A 19260-nucleotide genomic window follows, 5' to 3' on the forward strand; every position below is an offset into this window, starting at 1 on the left:
TGGTATGATCACAGATATACTCTGAAGAGCTAATTCCAGATTTTTCATTGTTTACAGGCCTACTGTGTGACTCCAAAACATTTGGCCAAGAGCCAACCAATGGTTAACATAGTAAGATCCCATGTCTGCACAGCATTTAATGGTTTCCAACCATCTCTACGTTGCCCTCAGCGAGGCAAAGGTTAACAATATGCATTACTCTAGTATTACTTTCCCCACCAATGCATAGAAAACAGCCCTGAACCAACCATGTGATGCAGCGTTATTATGTTTATGTAAGGCATTTTAGCAAAGCATAAGGTGTACTGTCAACTAATTCACTTTCTTTTTTTCACTTTTCAGTTAGTGAACTGTGTGCAGTCACTTTATTACATTAGCATTTGATCTCGTCCAAGTTTATAATCTTATCTTCATTACAACATATGCTATTTGTCCTTTTACTGAGAAAAATCAGTAATTCTGTTTGGTAACCCACCAAAAATAAAAGAAATGCTGTCAGGTACATCATGCCCCCAAACTACAATGCACCACTCCTTCTACTAATTCTGCGACCTTGTGTTTATATATTTATCTAATTTCCATAGTTGGAGATCTCCTGAGACATTATATGTAGGCTCATATTTGCATACGGTCAGTATATTGTGCTGTTAGATGCTGATGGGTTTCCATACCAGTGTTGTATCAAAGTCCGTTCCCCATCAATGTGTTTCTCCTATCTTAACCTGAATCTAATATTATGAATAACCCAGGTCACTTTCGCAGATGCTTAACCTGACCCCAACCTTACTCTAACCCCAACCCATCTCTGATCCAATCCAATCTCTGCTACACCTAACCATTACCTAACCTAAAACCTAAACCCAATCATGGAGGGTGGTGCAACAGGAAACACTATCCTAACAGAAGGCAAACACTATCTGAGGGCAGAACAGACTTCAACACAAGACATGGATATTTGACCTACTGTTTACTAATGTGTCAGGATAATTCAATGAGTGACGGGAATATTCATTCAATCATTCACTGTAGACAAGTCTCAGTCTTAAAGTATTAATCAGTGTTACAGAGTCTGGGGTAAATTTACACCCTGCCTTACACTTACACATTCACATCCACTATTCTGTCACTCTCCACTGCCTTTTCTGCATCTACAGAAACTTATTAATTCCAGTGACTCCAAACCACCTTGTTGGCCATCAGCTCATACAAAGACTCAGGAGACTTAAGTCACATTAAAACAAGAGTTACCTATGTAGCAACTACAGTTCAATGAATTCTGGATGACAACCTAATCTAGTATGTAGGCACTGGCTGAGAAAAAGGCTGAAATGTGTTAAAGCTATGACAGGGTGCTATGTTGATCTTTACCTAGATTTGTCATCTGTTTGTTGTTTTGAGATAGTCACTCTCAGATATCAAAATCAAAAAAAAAAAAAAAAAAAAAGTAATGTCACTTTGTTTTCAGTAAGATGCCTTCAGCTTTTGAAAAATAAGAATACCTTGCCTAATTAATGACTATACAAGCCATCAGCGTCCATGTTTACCCTACTCTGTGGAACGTTATCTCCAGCAAGCTGTGTCATCTTTCAAGTCCTGCTTGAGTATTTTTGGCAGAACGAGCTCAATTATTTCCTCTGAGATTAATTGCCTCCTAAATCATGACGGAATTTTGACAAAATGGGGCGACATGGGAGGTATTTTCACTCTCCTTACTGTTCCCCTTGTATCATGTTCAACTTTTGAAATACACACTGGCTCAAGGTCTGTTTGGAGATGGAGCAGGGCTCATGCTTGAAAGCATCAGGGTAAAACCCAGCACTTAAATTATTTTCCATCACAAGCACAGAAGTAAGATGGGCAAGAGAGGTGTTTGCCTTTACTCTACTCAGTGTAGGAAACTACAGAACCATATTACTGGTCCTCTATGGAAAAGCAGGAAGAAAATTGAGTGTAGTGTGGTTGTTTATTTTATGTAATCACTTTATTACAGAACGGCAGAGGGATGGTTACTCTGGTAATAAGAAACCTTTACACATTTTTTAAAAAACAGTCCACAGCAGCCTACTGTATGCAAAAGGACACATTTTTATGGCAAATTGTGGAAATGCACAATGTATCAACTTTGTTGTACAAGCAATAGTGTTGTTATTTGTGGTATGTCCATGTGCAGATGGTTGTATTTAGATGGAAATTAGACCATGGAGCCATTCAGTAATCAACATATCATCTCTTGAATAAATGGTTGTTTGTGTTGCTTTTCCTTTTCCTTTCATGGATATAAGATGTGATAGTAAACTGTACAATAAGACACAAAACAATGCAGGCGTATTTATGCAATAGATGTACAGAATTAAAAAAAAAAAAAACGTATACATTAGGCTTAACATAATATGTATGCTGTGTCCCAATCTGTCCAGATTACTACAATAAATCAGACTGTGTTCATTTAGCTTTATCTCATTTCATATTTCATTCAAAAATTTGATTTGTCAAATCGTTAAAATATCCCATTGATTTTTCAAAACTTCTTGCTAAATAACTTCTGCCATATTATTCTGATTATTTGTGTGGCTAACAGTTTTGCAGTCACCCGCATGCTCCATATCCTTGTTTCCCAAATGATTACATTACATAAATAATGCTTAAGGCCAGATTGTGAATTAGTACGACAAGTACAACAGGATGTTTGTTCCACCTCCAATATGAGCAGGCTTTTTACAGCTAAGCTCACTGTAAATGCATCACCTTCACAGTTTAAGTCCTTAACAGATGCAAAAATGTGACCAGTGCCACCTCATGAAAACTACTCGTGTTCACAACCACAGTATTGAAGTAAAGGCTCTTGGCACCAGTAAAAACTCATTTACTGAAAGTAAATGTGTAAAACTAGACTCACAAAGATTTTACTGAAAAAAGCTCCCTGACCAATCCTGAAGGCAGACGAACAAACCAGAGAGATACTAGTAACCATTAAATGAATGACTACTTTGTTATATCAAATAAGAATATCTCTCGTGACCCCTCTCAGCTTTTAAGAGTATCACTTTGCAAAGTGCCTAAATCTGATAACTGAATTCAAGAGAAGCAGCTTTAAACTTAGAGGAGCCCTTGTGTGTTCTGCACAGCACTTTTCATTCCTACTCTCATTTGGATAGCATCATGCTCCTTAATGACCCCACCCCTTCGTAAAGGGAAGGGGAGGTGTTCCAAAAACACTCTGGTGGAGGAAGAAAACGTGAATGTGCAGGTTTTGAGTGGCTTAAGCACTTGCCTGCTCACTAAACAGGCAAGTGTAGAAGGACACCATGCCTGGCTGCAGCCCTAATCGTCCTGAAAGAACGTATATGTGTTGCTGTTAAATCCAATTTCTATTTAGCATTAATGCCCTCTGAGAGCTCCTGTCTTTCTGCTGTGAAGAACATTACAGCCACAGAGACAAATCCAGAGCAGATCAAAAGTGTGTGAGATATAGTGTTTGTTTTTTTCTATGGAAACATTACATGAGTTTTCCATCAGTCTAAATTTGATGGTAACCATTAGTATCATGCAATCTGATACACTGTAGCTATTAATGATGATATTTTTGATGTTTTTGACCCAAAAATGTTTAAAACAAATACCCTGCATAAATGAAGACTCCTATGATAACAGTCCTTTTCCCAAAAAGGTACACAAGCACTCAACAATAATAGACTGACAATTTCCTCCTGCCTTTTGTTGAAAGAAAAACAAAATTAACAGTAGTGTTAATGTATTGTGAATAGATCAGATTTTGTCTTGTAACAGTACACAGGTTAAAGAAACAGTGAAATTCTTATTTTAAACATGAAAAACAAATAACTTTGAAGGTTTTCATTGCTTCTTAATAATGGTGCTGCTACAGTAGTGGATGTAGGCAGTTTGCTCAAGAGGATTAAAAACACCTTAAGATGCTGGTATTAGAGTTTTACAGTCCAACAGCCAAAGACTTAATGTTGCTGGAAACAGTGGCCGTTCCTAAAAAGAGCAATGGGGACTACATAGGGGGCTAAAGACAGGGCAGGACTGAGCCTCAGCTAATGATGCTAGGCAAGCGCAAGTGTCCACAGAGAGAAAGAGAAGGCCTGATGGCTGACTGAATGAGAGGTAGACTGGGAAAAGGGGGATTAGACCCTTGGATCAGCGAATTTCAACTTTGAAAGGAGTTAGAATAGTCACCCATGCCTGCTCCAACCCTTGCTTTGTCCTTAGAGACAATAAGCTTAGCTACTCTGATCCACAGCTCTGTGGTTATGATCACAACCCATTACTAATGCATTACCACTGCACATAAGACAGCAACTTGCTGATTGCCATCAATTTCAGATGTTGAGACAGCGTCGTGAGTTGTCCATTTTGCAGAGATCTGTTGTGATATGACTGGTGTGGGGGTCTCCAGTTGAAAGCAGCGACTGCTCCTGATCCACACAGATGAAAAACGCATACAGTGAGATGAAGTGAGGAGGGAAATAAATGAAGGTGGCTGAGGCCATTTCGTGTGGGGAATGAAGAGCTATTGCACTGCATTCCAACTGCTTCGGCTGCTGCTTTAAATGAAACGCTTGGCTTAAACGCGGTTTCTGGCATGGAACTTCATGCAAATCTCCAAGCTGCCCTCTGACCTGCAGACAATTGTGGGGCAATGCTTAGAGAGCACTCCCAGAGATTCTCCCCTGGACTCCAATTAGGGGGGCTTTAAATTGCTATACACAACAGGCTAAATACAGGCCAAAGCATTTTAAGCTTCTCTGCAAGTGCTGCATAGCCTGCTGGTTCCATGGCAAATACAGTAAGATAGGTGATTAAGTGTTTCAGAATGAGCCTTTTGGTAGTGGTGTTATTTGAAACGCTTTACTATTACCACAACCAGGGGAAGCACAGATAAAAGGAAAAGTAATGGTTAAAGACGACAGGAAGAACACCGTTTATTAGACGTCTGGTTATTTGAGTACATACACTACAGCACATTACACTTCAAAGATTAAAGCTGGCGTGCCAATAAGTAAATGTGTATGGTTGTTTATTTTCCAGAGGAAGTGTTATCTTAACTGACCACTGTACTATAAGAGGTGTAAAATTTGGCAGGTGCTCTGCATTATAATGAAAAGGATGCAGCAGTTAGGATAAAACGCAGCCTGTTCCACACGTAGTCCTGAGGCAGAGTGTGAAACATACTGTACAGTGTATGCACAAGCAGCAAAGCCGCACCAGTACAAGATAAAGGACTGAATTTACCCCTTGTAGTAAATAAAAGTCAGGGCACCTACAAATGAAGGTTGTTGGTTTTGTAGGAATAATTTGGCCAGAAGCTGTTGGTAGTAAAAAAGCTTTGTAGTTGCTACATGAAGACAAGTCCCATGAACCTTTCTGATTACTGAATTATTAGCTTGATAATATAAAGGCCAGTTCATGGTTTCTGCTTGCCCTCACACTACAATTGGGGTTATGTGTACGCTGACACGTTCCACAAATGAGCACTAGAAAACATGATAGTGACCTCCTGATAACAAGAAGAAATGCTTCTTTGTGTGTAGTATTTGGCTGAACAACATGAAAAAGTCAAAACAACATAACAGTGTGTGTGACCCCTGAACAAGAAAAGGACTTAGGATGGGAAATAAACAGTATATATATTGTGTTGCATAAAACTAGTGTCCAGTTTACTAGTCTGGCACATGCACAGTCGGCACACTCGCAGTGCGGACAGGCCACATGAACTCAAAATGTGGGCTGCATGCACATGCAGAAACCATGAATTGGCCTTTACAGTATATTCACCCCTGGCACCAACACAACAACTTCAAATCCAACTGTACTTTTTCCATTCAATCTGACAGCAACTGCATGCTACAGGCTTTGATTAGTATTATTACCTTTGCATGAAAATTATACATTAAAATCCATTTCAACAAGAAATTACCATATGAGGCCAGTAGGGTCAATACTGCTGAAGTACCAGGAGTAGTGGTGTTGCTTATTTCATTTCTCTACACACAGCCTTGTGAAGTAAACAGTTGTGAAGTAGTCACTTAAATAAATAGAACACTTCATCTGAAAGGTCACAGGTGCTTATCAGACTGTGAGGGCTGCTTGCTCTGTAGCTGAGAAAATGCTCTGAGAGGTACTGCAAATGAGAGGGACCATATGAGAGATAGGCAGTGACAGCACGGCTACATACACCAAGACATGCATAAAGATTTCACTTAAAGCTTGCCAAAGCACTTATCACCTGTCACTTTGACCGAGCATCTGCTTGCCAATCCATCTGAGTGCTCAGGTAGGTTGTCTTTTTTTCCCCACCATCTCATCAGAGATGCATTGAAATTCAATCTCTTGCATGGAATCAATGGGTTTGAGGAGAATTACCTGAGCAGATTAGAGCTGGAGGCAGCTGGAGAGAGCTATCGTCTGATCATTCCAGCTTTTCCTACTCTGTTTGTTTTCCCCGCACTTTAGCTAAATTAGTAATTACATTCACACAGCCAATCTCACCATGGCCACCGTGAAGCCAAAGACACACCTGCAGAAGTGCCACAAACAAAAAGCAAGTTTAGTGGTGCACAAACTCCGACAAGCTAATGAGAAAAAGTGTCTCATCTGCTATTTCCATGTGAAACCTAGTGGAATTAAAGCGGACAGGTAACACAATCAAAAGTGTAAAATTGGAATGATTGCTGAACACTAAATGGTCTATCAGCAGAGGCTGTATATCTCAGAACACATCATGCAAAATCAGTTTCTTATAGCAAAAGTCATCATACTGTCAACTGATTCAGTGCAGCGGGGGAAGTATAAGGCTAGGGCTTCAATAGCATTTTATCAAATCTGAATCCACTATTGAATCAGCTTATCAAATCTAAATATGTTAAAATCCCTTATTGAATCTATCTAGCTTTGTCTTTCAACATTGTTAAATAACTTGAAATTAAAGCAAAGAAAACTCTTCAACTGGGATCTTTAATCACCTTTAATGGCAGAGAAGGAAGAAAGACTACAATTTTAGAGGGCAGTTTAACTTATGACTGAACGTGAGCAGTGTATAATGTTGACTATATACATATCTAAAATACATTACTGACAATTTGATTATTCCTTTAATAATTTCATTTTAAACTTATTTTGTTAGACTGAATAATAAATAATGTATATATGTATAAATTTGGCTACATTTGATACATGTTTTTGACTTAAACATAGTTTGGTGCCCCTTAATGTATATAAGTGGACTGATGTCACTACTATTTAGCATGACTGTATATTATTCAATTATTTTTATTATATTTATTCAAATTGTTTTATTTGTCATGACATTCAAAAGTGGCTTCAGCTTTATTCATTGATCACCACTACGTAGTACATTGTCCATGGAACTGGCCTCTTTATTTAGTGACTTAGTTTGAGAGAGGGGAAAACAGAAGGATCCAGATGTAGACTAAATTGTAACTCACAAAGCCGTAGAATCTGCAACTCTGCTGGAAGCTAAGAGTGCTGCAGTGCGTACATGATATGTGGCATCTAACATGTGAGGAAGAGATCTAAATCCCCTTCTGCCCTCACTGTGGTGGGAGCACTGATGGAGAACAGCAGTGAGCTGGAGTGTCTTACTGTTTATCTCCATGAACAACAATCAGTGTCAGCACTACAGGAGGCTCTCACCTCTTCACACTCTGAGTGAGCATGTGGATCCCCTAATACATTTTCTCATCATTTATTAGTTATGACATTTATAATTCTGTAGCCCATTTTACAAAATCCAACAGTGCTCAAGCGTAGTTTATGGCTCTGCATGAATTTCTATATTTGCTCACACACTGTATATAAAAAGAGAGATATTTGGGAGCACTTGGGTAATGATTAATGTGAGGGGTTTTTTTTCTTTTCCATTTTTACAAAAGGGGGAAAAAAGTCAAATGACATTTTTAAAAATGGGTTCACCTGATGCAAGAGGAACTTCTCTACAATTTAAAATTGGCTCGCTTTTAGTATTTCATGGTTTATTAAACTGATTTTAATTCCAAATGATAACAAATGAGAAATTTATCACAGTGCTGTGGCATGATGGCAAAACTAGCCTTTTAAATATCTCTCTTTAATCTTGTGCATCCTGTAGCCTTTCTGTTAATGTGTCAATTGAGCCTTGAGCTGTGTTGAAGTGGAAAAGTCCTTGCATGTCAGACTACTTATATGAAAGAAAAAAAGAAAAAAAATGACTCAATGTTTTTCAAACATGATGCAAAGTTGTATTATGAAGTTGCCGGTGCATTTAGGGAGCATGTCTCAAAGGGGCACTAAGCTTAAATTACCTTCCATGTCCACATAGTCACGAGGGTGTGCATGACATAAATTTTGTTATCTGCCCATGTTTGCAAGGGTCCACAGCCTACAATTTATGACCATACAATCCATATTTGCTGAGTGAACATGTGTGTGCATATCTGCTTATGAAGACTGCAAAAGTAGTATAAACAGGACTAAGTGTACATCTAATATCCATGGTCATGTCTATTTTTGAGTATATCAGGGCCTTTACAACAACAGTCTGCTCCCCTGACAGGTCCCCGGCCTCAGCTAACACCTCATTTAGCACCTGGAGCTCCAGCTCAGGAGAAACCCAGACTGCTGTGTGTTTCAACGTGACTGAAAGAGCCCACTGGCAGTGGGTGAATAGATGAGCCAGTGGGGTTCTAAATTCATACTGCAATCCATTTCATATTCCATGAGGCACCATTCAAATGACCAAAGCAACCCTGGCTTACAAAGAAGTGGCCAGCATTCTAAGCAAACAGCTTGGCAATTGCTCACTTGGTGAACCATAAAAACAACTGGTTTTCACTCTTCTTTCTCTCACAACATCACTGACCATCATATTAGTCTCCAGACAGCAATCAAAAGCACAAGGATATCTCAAAGACTCCTCGGTGCTGTTAGACTGTGCTACAAGGCTTTGATGCGTTTCATCCCGAGCACGTTCATACAATTTCCCAAGAATATTGTGAAACCATGGGCTTTTTCTAGGCCATCTAGTCCTTCTGAGGCTGCCTGACCATGCTGTTTGGGTTGACTCAGCTTGGTCACCATGGAAACATGGCTGAATGAACAAAGGCAGAGAGTTTGTTAAACATGGCGGGGGCAAGGTCAGCTGGCCATGTGATGTGGGTAGTAGTGGCAGTGATCAGTGGTAGAGGGTGGAGGGGAAGACTGGTTGCATAAAACCAATAAAAGAACTCCTTTGACATCACAAGCTTATGTTGCTGTGACTGAATGTGAGCTGGGGAGCCACTGTGAGAAAACTTTTCTTTTGTTGTAGTTGAGCAGAGCACCTTGCAGACCTTAGGTGGCGTAAACTGATGCTTGACACTTGTATCCCCACACACATACACAAGTCTCACAATGACAAAAACAGACGTGCAGACGTAAAGAGTGGCTCAGGTAAACTGACTGCTGGATATGTGAGAAGCTTCAAATGCCTGTCAGACTATGAGAAAAATCACACACTCTGTCTCTATGGAGTATTCTATATCACTGCATTCAGAAGATCCATGCAGGGGTTCAGCAGCCTTAGCCCCAATTATAACCCAGCAGATGACTGCACAGCAGTAAGGGGAAAAATGAATACTCTTCTATTACTTCTGCCACATTCAGCTTCAGATCTGACGAATGATGTGATCTGATCCCTGACAACCCGCTGACAGATCTGGTGACAGAAAAGAACTGTTTCTCTCTGCACTCGCGTTAGTGCAGGAATAAGAATCTCCTGCTGGCACAGCAAACAACAGTCAAAGCACTTTGACTACGCAACTGTAAATCACTTATGCCAGGCATTAATTACTCACTCAGTATGTGAGTAGTCTGAGATTACATAAGGTTTTTAACAAGAATAGTAAGATTAAGAGGAAACATGCAGACATTCACACAGAATCAATTCAAACAATAGATCAGGAGATCAGTAATGGGCTATTGAGTCTGTACGGCGAACTCAGCAGTGAGTATGCTCTTGTGGATAAACAGAGAGGAGGAAAAAGAGGCTTTCTCCAGGGAATCCTTGATAATTCCCAATTGAGCCCATCGGCCCCCACCCACATACACACACACACAAGAGAGAAGAGCAAGAATATTTATTAGGAGGACGCTGAACTCTAATTACAGAAGGTGGAAGGAGTACAAGCAGGTGTGGGTTGCACCTGGATTCTGAAACCCTCGCTTCTCCAAGTCTCTCCACTGGGATGATAACACTCTCCCTTTCTGCGGCTGTGACATCACTCTCGGCCCACACCCCTACTGCTACCAACTCAGCACCCTGTGTTCTCTGCTCCTCCTACTGCACCTCCAAGGCACCGGTTCCAGGCGTGAAATTTAGCAGGGTGGGAAGCCATCCACACAAGAGAACAGACGGCAATCCACACCAGGAGAAGACTTTCTTCCTGCTTGACTGGCAGATAAATTCCTGTTGGTTGGCTCCAACTCTTTGACTCAGACAGAAAAAATATACAAGGCAGAGTACAGGGCCAAAAGTGAGAACAGTTGTTTTTTTCCCTCTTTGAGAATGAAAGACATAACCAGTCCTCTGATATTTTACTCTTGCACTCTCCAGAATCAAATTTACAAGCAAAAACATCTAGCTACTGTATTCTGGCAGCAGGCGACACTGCTGGAGACAGATATCATGCCACATTATGAACAGCTGTTAATGCTTTCACACTTAAAAGTACAATGTCATTTTTACAAGAACTGCCCTGGAAACACACAATACAGCTGCTATCCATTTTGGGGCATCACCTGTTGCTATGAAGTCAAATCGAAGTCTGTCCATGTGTCGTCGTGTGTGTGTGTGTGTATATGTGTGTGTGTGTGTGAGTGTGTGTGTGTGTGTGTGTGTGAGTGAGTGCTTCAATGTGAGTTAGTGAGAGCATGTGTTTTATCAGTTGCTGGCGCTTGTTTGAACGGAGCCGTGATGAAAGCTTAGACAAACACAAGGGAATGTCAACCGAGGACTAAAGTCAACAGACAGAGCCTCGACTCTGCCAGGGATCCCTGTGAGAGAGGCCACGCCCTCTGACACTGCACCGGACGGTTTCTCCACCATCCTTCACCAGCAACACAGAAGAAGACTCAACACAGGGACAAACGTATTCTCTGATACAGTATAAAGACATGTGAGGAGAATGTAAATTATGAGACAGAGAGAGGGAGGAAGACAGAGAGGAGACTAAATACAAGCTCATAAAGAAGCACCACCGGGCTGTTTTTTTTTTTTTCTTTCTTTCTTCCTTTTTTCTTTTTTTTTTTCTTCTAAGCAGAGGCGAGTCAGCTCAGCATACAGGATTATAGAAGGCCGGGGGTAGACACTGTCCAAACACACCACTGAACAAGTACAACTAGAATATGTCCATTTCCATACTCTGCCGGTATTAAAAAACAACACAATTAGAAATCTTCCTTCCATTTTTAGCGGAATAACTGATGCAGACAAAATATTCAAGGCAAGCTGCAGGTACTGGCGTTGAATATATTGTTGAGATTACAGCCTCGTATTTTTGGTCTGGTAATGTACTGTGAAGGCAGCGGAAGGGCAAATGGTAAAGCAGGCTGGGCAAACATCTAGCCCTATTGAATTCTGAGTTGAAGCTTCACTTTTTTTTTTTTTTTTCTTTGTCCGTTTTTGTGTGGGAAGCCAGTAGAGCGGGCCTGAATCCCTATTGACTCAATGTGCTGAGACATTTTCCCTTTTACCAATGCTAAAGTAGGCATGAGCACTAATCCTTAGGGGTTAAATGGAGCCTCCTCTGGGTTTCCCTATCCTGAGAGAGCTGGGGGCGGCTGCTGCTGCAGCGTACACTGAACTTTAATGTATTTAGCAGAATTTTGGCACAACTTTTACAAACTATGCAAATGAATTCAAGCTCAAAATTCCGTAATGCAACATTCAAACATTTAACATTCTTAAAAACAATTCATGTGGGGTTTGTATCTGCTTACTTTCAAGGCTTCCCATGGCAGATAGTCAGGTGATAGGCATGAATAAGAGAATTGCTGCTGATGGTGATAATGATAATGAAATTTTAATGAACACAGTGGGGAAATTGGGTCACTGGAGCAGCAGAAATAGTTTTACATAAAAACAAAAAAAGTACAGAGAATTAAATGTAAAACAATTCACATTAAGAAGAGTACAATAAGAGCGTGGTTGGAGCACTGCAGTAGAAAAAATAATAATTCTGTAACTGTGTTGCAGGGTAGAAGATGTAACATAGTCAAAGAATTTGGCAAATAGCTATGTTTGCAGCCGTTCGGGCTATTAGTTACTGTATATGAAACAATGAAGAAGATTGTGTGCAGCTGCACAAAAATGTGTAAGCTCACATGATCATAAAAAAGAAGTGGAAAGTGGACTGTAAACTGCTTAAATAGGTATAGAAAGAATAGCTTTTGCAAATGATACAGTCACAGTGATGAATGTTTCCAAAGAGGAAATGCTGGCATTTTATGCATTAACAGTGACCTTTACAAAGACAGGAATGTGTTTTTGAGAGCATATAGCAATGTTATGCAGGATCTTGATGCAGGCAGATACAATTCAATTAGCAGAAAGACTGCTCACCAATAACACTTGCCAGCGAAAGGAACCATTTCAAATCACAGCCATTTTCACACCAAGACTGACACAGCGTCAGTGGCCGCCAAAGTCTGGCAGCTCCTGCCTCCATTGTTTTCCCTTATCGCTGCGTATAAATTCACATCTTTGTTATTGCCTGTGTGATTGATGTTGGTTATGATGACACTACTTCTATTTACCAAATGCACATACCCATCTCCTCTGTCTGTGATTTGCTGGTTGACTTCCCCTATGTTTACTGGTTGTCTTTGATGGGTCAGCTTAAAGGAGTTCTTACTGGCCTGTGAAATGTCACAGCTTTGCCTTTATTGTTCATTTGTGAAATTGAAGCATAGAAAGACATATTTCAAGGTTATGATCTGTGAGAAGAAACGCAGAATTTGAACATTTGAAAACATGTTTTGTATTCATAAGCAATAAATATTCTTAATGTTGATTATCACTAAATGATACAGGTTCATGTTTAATTTATATCAGTGATCTGGTTTTTGTCATGCTGTGACACTGACACCTATCAGCATTCAAGTGAGGTAAGCCCTCGCAAGGTTTTCCTCCACCTCTCGTGTGAAAGGGTATTTTTCTTTGTTCATTTTAAAATGGGAATGAGGAGGTGTTTTGTGACTCTTGCCTTTAAGGTGTTTATATAAACTCTTGTTAAAAAAATGTAATATTATAAAATGTATCGTGATATTTATTATTCACATGGCATTCACATGGCAGTAATGACAATAACTAGGTCCAATGTTTCAGTAATTTTAAGCACATAGAAGAGCATGTCAATGTCCAAGATAAACATAAACACTCACAATCCAACACACTGAGATCCTCCCACACCTCATATCCCCATTACCGCTGATGTAATACACACCTACACACATATGCACCTCATCCTGTTGAGGGTTAACCTCAGAAACACCCCAGCAACACAGTGGGATAAAGAGGGTCTACTCCAGTTACATCCAGTTTTACCTAAAACATTTCATTCACAACTCCACCACAAGCACCTTACACTCTTGTGCTAATAGGTGGGCGGGCAGTCTACGAACACTTCTTTCAGGAAAGTCATAAACGTCCTCTCATCTCGAACAGTCCTTTATTCCCCCATCATCACTCCCTATAGGTTTCCTTTGAATGTGGCTCCCAGCTGCAGAGGAATAAGATATCTGATATCCAAGTCACTCAGGATCACAGCTGAAGCATTGGTGTCAGACGCTGAGCGGCAGACACCTTCCTGTTATTGGGATGGTTGGAGGTGTTACCTAAAAACACCTTCAAGTAGAGTTTAATGCCAATTAAGTGGCTCCAACTCCTCCGGCTTTCACAATAGTTTAAACTGAAGACACTTCTCACCACTACAGTGACAAAATATCAACATAACTCTACCCAGCTTTGACAGATAATATAATGATGCAAACTGGAGTATATCACTCTAGACAACCATATACAAGTGTGGAACTGAAAAATGAGAATGTATTTTAAGCAAGTGATTGAAACATTGGCTCCGAGTTGAGAACACTGATGCTACCAAGTTTGCTCTAAAATGCATGAACATATAAAAATCTGCCATTGCTTTTGTACTTTCTGAGCAGTTATTTGTTGTGTGTGAAAGAGTTGAGAAATCATTTAAAACGGGGTAATTTTTAGATATGACTCATGAGAATAAACAAAGTCATCCAGATCATAGAGAAAACAAAGTCAGAGTTAGTGTTTGACACAGATAAGTGAACACTTTGATCACGATGATGGCAGGTCTGTGTGACAACAAAGCTTTTCTGTAGTTGTCCCCCCTTTTCTTAACCCAAAATGCTGTTGCCTAAATACCATACTTCCTGTATGTGTTCCAATCAACAGGGCCATTAAGGACCTTGAGCTATTGTATAATCTATCTTATCTTATTTAGAGAAGCAAATACTTGGTTTGTTTTATGAGATAACATTAGCCCTGACTTCCTCTCCTTATGGCACTAAACCCTGACTGACCCTTTCACAAGACCCTCAAAATCCTGATCTCAAAGGACTAAATTCACCCATATAGTGAAGGAATGTGCTGCTGAGTTAAGGAATCAGAAAGCAGCAAATTTGTCTTTAAGGTTCTGTCGACGCTTACACAAGCATGTTGAGTCTATTGTAAAGATAAATGCTACCATTTAACTAAGGCTGGAGAAAAGATGCTAAGTTGGCTAATTACAGATTTAGTGCAGGAATAGTAAACCAGTAACAAAGCAAGAGAGGAGGACTTCAATTAGCTAACATTAGAGATGTATGCTGGACTGTGAAAACACTGTATGGTAATTCTATCTTTTATCTCCTTTATTGTGCTGATTAGTGCAGTGGGGGGAGAGTGCTCTATCTAATCTGATCACAGAGCATTGTGTTCGGGGTCATTAACCTATGGGAGGTCCTAAGGTTGACAAGTCAGCTCCCACCCCCTCTACCTTTTTTTATGAAACTCGCTCATCCCTGAGTTCCTCTGTCTCTACAGACAACACAACAGCAACCACAAAAACAACCAAAGAAAACAAAAGACGAGGGGAAAAACAGCCGACGGAGCTATTTGCATGGCTTGTCATTCTTCCACAAACACATGGCCAAAATGACTACTGACCGAGGCCCCTCGGCTTGCCTAAGCAGCAGGATGCCGGCCCCTTTAGTCTCTGTTGTAGTTGGCTCTTTTCTTTCTCTGGGCTGCACCCTAGTCCCAAGAGACGAATAGGGTCAACCTATCCCTCAACATCTGGGATCTGCATCAGAAAAGACTAGTACCTTACTGCATGGCCTTACAGCAATCATGCCTTCAGCAAGACCATGCTTCACATAACTGACATCTGCATTCATATGCATAAAGATCACATCAGTGAGCATCAGTCAAAGCTTTCCATTTTAGGCAATGCCATGATGCCTACCTACATTTACATTTATACAAACCCACACTAATGAAATCCATCATCCGTCGACATATTTTCCCAATCACTGTTTTATATTCTTTCTATAAACCCTCTTTCTATCCCCGTCACACACATTACATCTTCTGCAAATCAAAAATGTGAATACTCTAGCATAACCAACAGCACCTCTCATCCACAAATCATAGTTAGTTAAACTGTTGTGATACTGAAAAGCTGCCTGTCAGGATGGCAGAGCGGAGATGAAAGGCCCACAGCAAAGATCACTCCTGATTGCCTGTAGAGGATGAATATGCAAATAAAGCAGAAGGTAAATGAAAAACAAAGCGGGGATTTTGGCAGCAGTCTTTTACATGTTCCCCTTAATTTGGCATTGGTTAAGAACATGGAGAGTCTATCAATAATGAATTCCAGTCAGAGCTAGGAAGGAGACATGAGAGGAAATCAGACTCCATTTTTCCCCTGTGAGCCCCTGAGCAGTTTTGGGGCCTATTGTATTTCACAGCTTTTCAGCGAACGCACACTAAGCTTAAGTGACAGATAAACGGAAAATTGAGCAAGATAAAATAGTATCCATAACACCTAGCTTACATAGCACCAATCAGACTGGGTCTGCGTGTTTTGGCAAACGGTTCAGAAAGTAGGGCACCACAGCCTGCCAACTGTAAGCCCCATCTATTGACCACAGCGAGAGCAAATAAGTAAATCAATTATCTGGTCGAATGTCTGTCATGAGAGACCAAAACTGGGCGCAGGAGAGTTTGATATAGAACAAGACCAAGTGCACACTTAACAGTTGTTTTGTTGCCACCAGAGCCAAAAGGCACTTTAGCTAGCACTTAGCAAAATCAAGTGGCTTAATATATTTAGCTGTGCTGTCCCTCTTTGCAAACACACACAACAGAGTAGGAAACAACCTGTCTGTTGTCACAGTGAAATTGGCCAGACAGACTGGAGTGCATCCTTGGCAAAGGAGAGCGCCTATCCCTTTGAACAAAAGATGAACAGGGCAACAGATTTTCCCTGGTCTTGAGATAACAGAAACCCAACACCGTTGTCCTCCAGTGGGGCTCTTTGTATGTCTGAGAGAGGGTCAATCAGAAGCCGCTGACAGATGTGTCTGCAGTTGATTTAGGAAAGGAAGCCACGGTGAGGTCAGGCACAGGTTTCTCTGCTCTGTTTCTCTGGAGAGAAGACAAGGATCAAGTCAGGATGTCCAAGACTGACCTTTTCCCACCTTGCAGTCTTTAGCATACAACACCTGGACTTATACTTACGACAAGCATTATTGAAAACTTCACAACACAACAGAAATGTTATTTTACACTGATTTGCCTCCAAATGAACAGTATACAGGCAATTTATATTTGTCTAGGAAACCCAATGGATTTCGAACAAAAGTGAGAGCCACTCCAGCTGGAACGCAAACAAATCTGAAAACTCCTCTGGAGGTCTAAGTAGTTTTGGCAGATGCTCTAAGCTTAAGTGTCTGTTCAATTAGACACTCCAGTTGAGATGACAATCATGGTTTAACTGTGTGCTGATGAGTTGAGGCTGGAGTTGGATGACGTTCTGTCCTGGCACATGAACTGGGAATGAGATGTCAGTGGTGGTCAGATATTCTCAGACAGTCACTCTTGCATACTACACACCATTCTAATGAGTTCATAACAATTGCTAAGAGTAAAGGTTCATATCAGCCCACAAGCAAACAATAATGGATCAGAGTTTAGAAACAGATATGGTGAGTAAATAGGGATATTAAATGAGTTGTGCTGTTTGTATGTCGGGAGGTTACATGTATGGTCGTCATTTGCGTTAAGCATGATAAATTATATTACTGTGTAAACTGGGTCATTTGCAGTCTGGCTTTTCCATTCAGTAAAATGTTCTTGGGGTTGCTAATGCTAAACACAATGTCCCTAAGCTAATATCACACAAACAATTTTAACAGTTTGTGTCTTCAGGAGGAATTCCAGACCATTCTTCCTACAAAGCTGCTTCAGATCAGACATATTCTTGAGATGTATGGTGTGATCGCTTCTCACCAGGTCATTCCACAGCATCTCTACTGGATTAAGGTCTGGGCTCTGACTGGACCACTGGTGGATTTTCTTTGTTTGAAGTCATTCTGTAGTAGATTTACTTTGATGTTTAGCATTGTCCTGCTGCATCACCCAGTATCTACTGAGCTTCAGCAGGTGAAGCCACCCTGACATTATTCTATGAGAGACCTTGATACACTCAGGAATTCATTTTCCATTTGATGATGGCAAGCTGACTAGGCCCTGACTGAGCAAAGTCCAAAATCATGATGCTCCCTCCACCTTACTTCACCTTTGGGACAGTGTTTATCTAGTGCCCTTTTTGCACCATCCACAGTGCTGCATGTTCTTCCCAAACAACTCAACCTTAGTTTCGTCAGTCCATAAAACATTTTCCCAGTGTAGCCTTGTGAACTGTGAAGGTGCTCTTTGGCAAACTTTGGACATGCAGCAATGTGAGCAGTAGCTGTCTCTGTGGTGTCCATGGCAGGACACCTACTCCATGATTTGCTTATGATACACTCATGAAGCAAGATTTTAACCATCTCCAGCGATTCCTTTAAGCCTTTGGCTGTTACTCTGAGGTTCTGAGGCTGTTACTACTTTGCATTGTGCTTTTGGAGTCATACTGTGGCCCACTTCTAGGCAGAGTGTCCAGAGAACTACGTCATCTCCATTTATATACAGTTTGTGTTTAACTGTGGACTGATGAATATCTGAGCTCTTTGAGATGACTGTTACCCTCTCAACTTTATGCAAATCAACAGTTCTTAATCATAAGTCTACTGAGATCTCTCATTTGCGAGGCATATTTCATTTCAACAGATGTTTCTTGTGAATAGCAAACTCAAAATGCTTAAGTGTTTTTTATAAGTCAAAGTAGCTCTAACCCACACCTCCAATCTGGTTTGTTTGGTTGGACTCCAAGTTTGATAACTCCTGACTCCAATTAGCTTTTGTTAATGCCATTCGCCGAGGGTTTCACATACTTTTTCCAACCTCCACTGTGAATGTTTGAATTACAATTTCAATATGGACAAGAACAGTACAAAGATTTGTGTGTTATTAATAAAGATAGATTGTGTTGTTCATAATTGTAATGGATGAAGATCTGACCTTATTTTAAGACAAATTTGTACAAAAATGAAGTTAATGCCAAAGGGTTCACTTACTTTTTCATTTTGTAGTTTACTGACAAAATGTGGTCTTTTGCTTTTTTAACTGTCATTAAGTTATTACAGGGCAGCTGCTCTCTCTCCACCAACAGAAAACATGATCAACTTCAGCTCCATATTTTACTAACCCCAGAACAAGTGAATAATACTTCTCTAACAAACCTGCTAGTTTACTGAAAATGAATGCACACCCTCCAGGCATTCACAACTGAATAGCATAACAGGATTGATGTAATTATCAAAAAGTAGTATTGCAGTAGTGAATGACATGTGAGAGAGAAGTCTACACATTACACAGACAGCCGCATACGTCACACAGATCTGATCATTGACCCACTGGCATCAACAGGAAGCTGATACTCAACAACAGATAAACAGAGCTGCTCCATTGCAGCTCAGCGTGCCGGGCTGTGGTGTCTGCCCTGTCGGGTAGCCGGAGGGGGAGACACTGGAGATGACGCAGAGCAGGAGAGAGTGTCGGCTGGGTCAGATCTGCTGTACAACTGT

The 19260-nt window shown here is 40.5% G+C and overlaps 1 protein-coding gene across 2 annotated transcripts in view; it reads right to left on the reverse strand.

The window, feature by feature from the left end:
• The window catches only part of macrod2 (mono-ADP ribosylhydrolase 2), a 396264-nt gene that overhangs the window by 298150 nt on the left and 78854 nt on the right, over positions 1-19260 (reverse strand). The gene's annotated exons all lie outside the window — the stretch shown is intronic.

The sequence above is a fragment of the Seriola aureovittata genome, chromosome 14 (genome assembly GCF_021018895.1).
Source record: "Seriola aureovittata isolate HTS-2021-v1 ecotype China chromosome 14, ASM2101889v1, whole genome shotgun sequence".
NCBI classification, from domain to species: Eukaryota; Metazoa; Chordata; class Actinopteri; order Carangiformes; family Carangidae; genus Seriola; species Seriola aureovittata.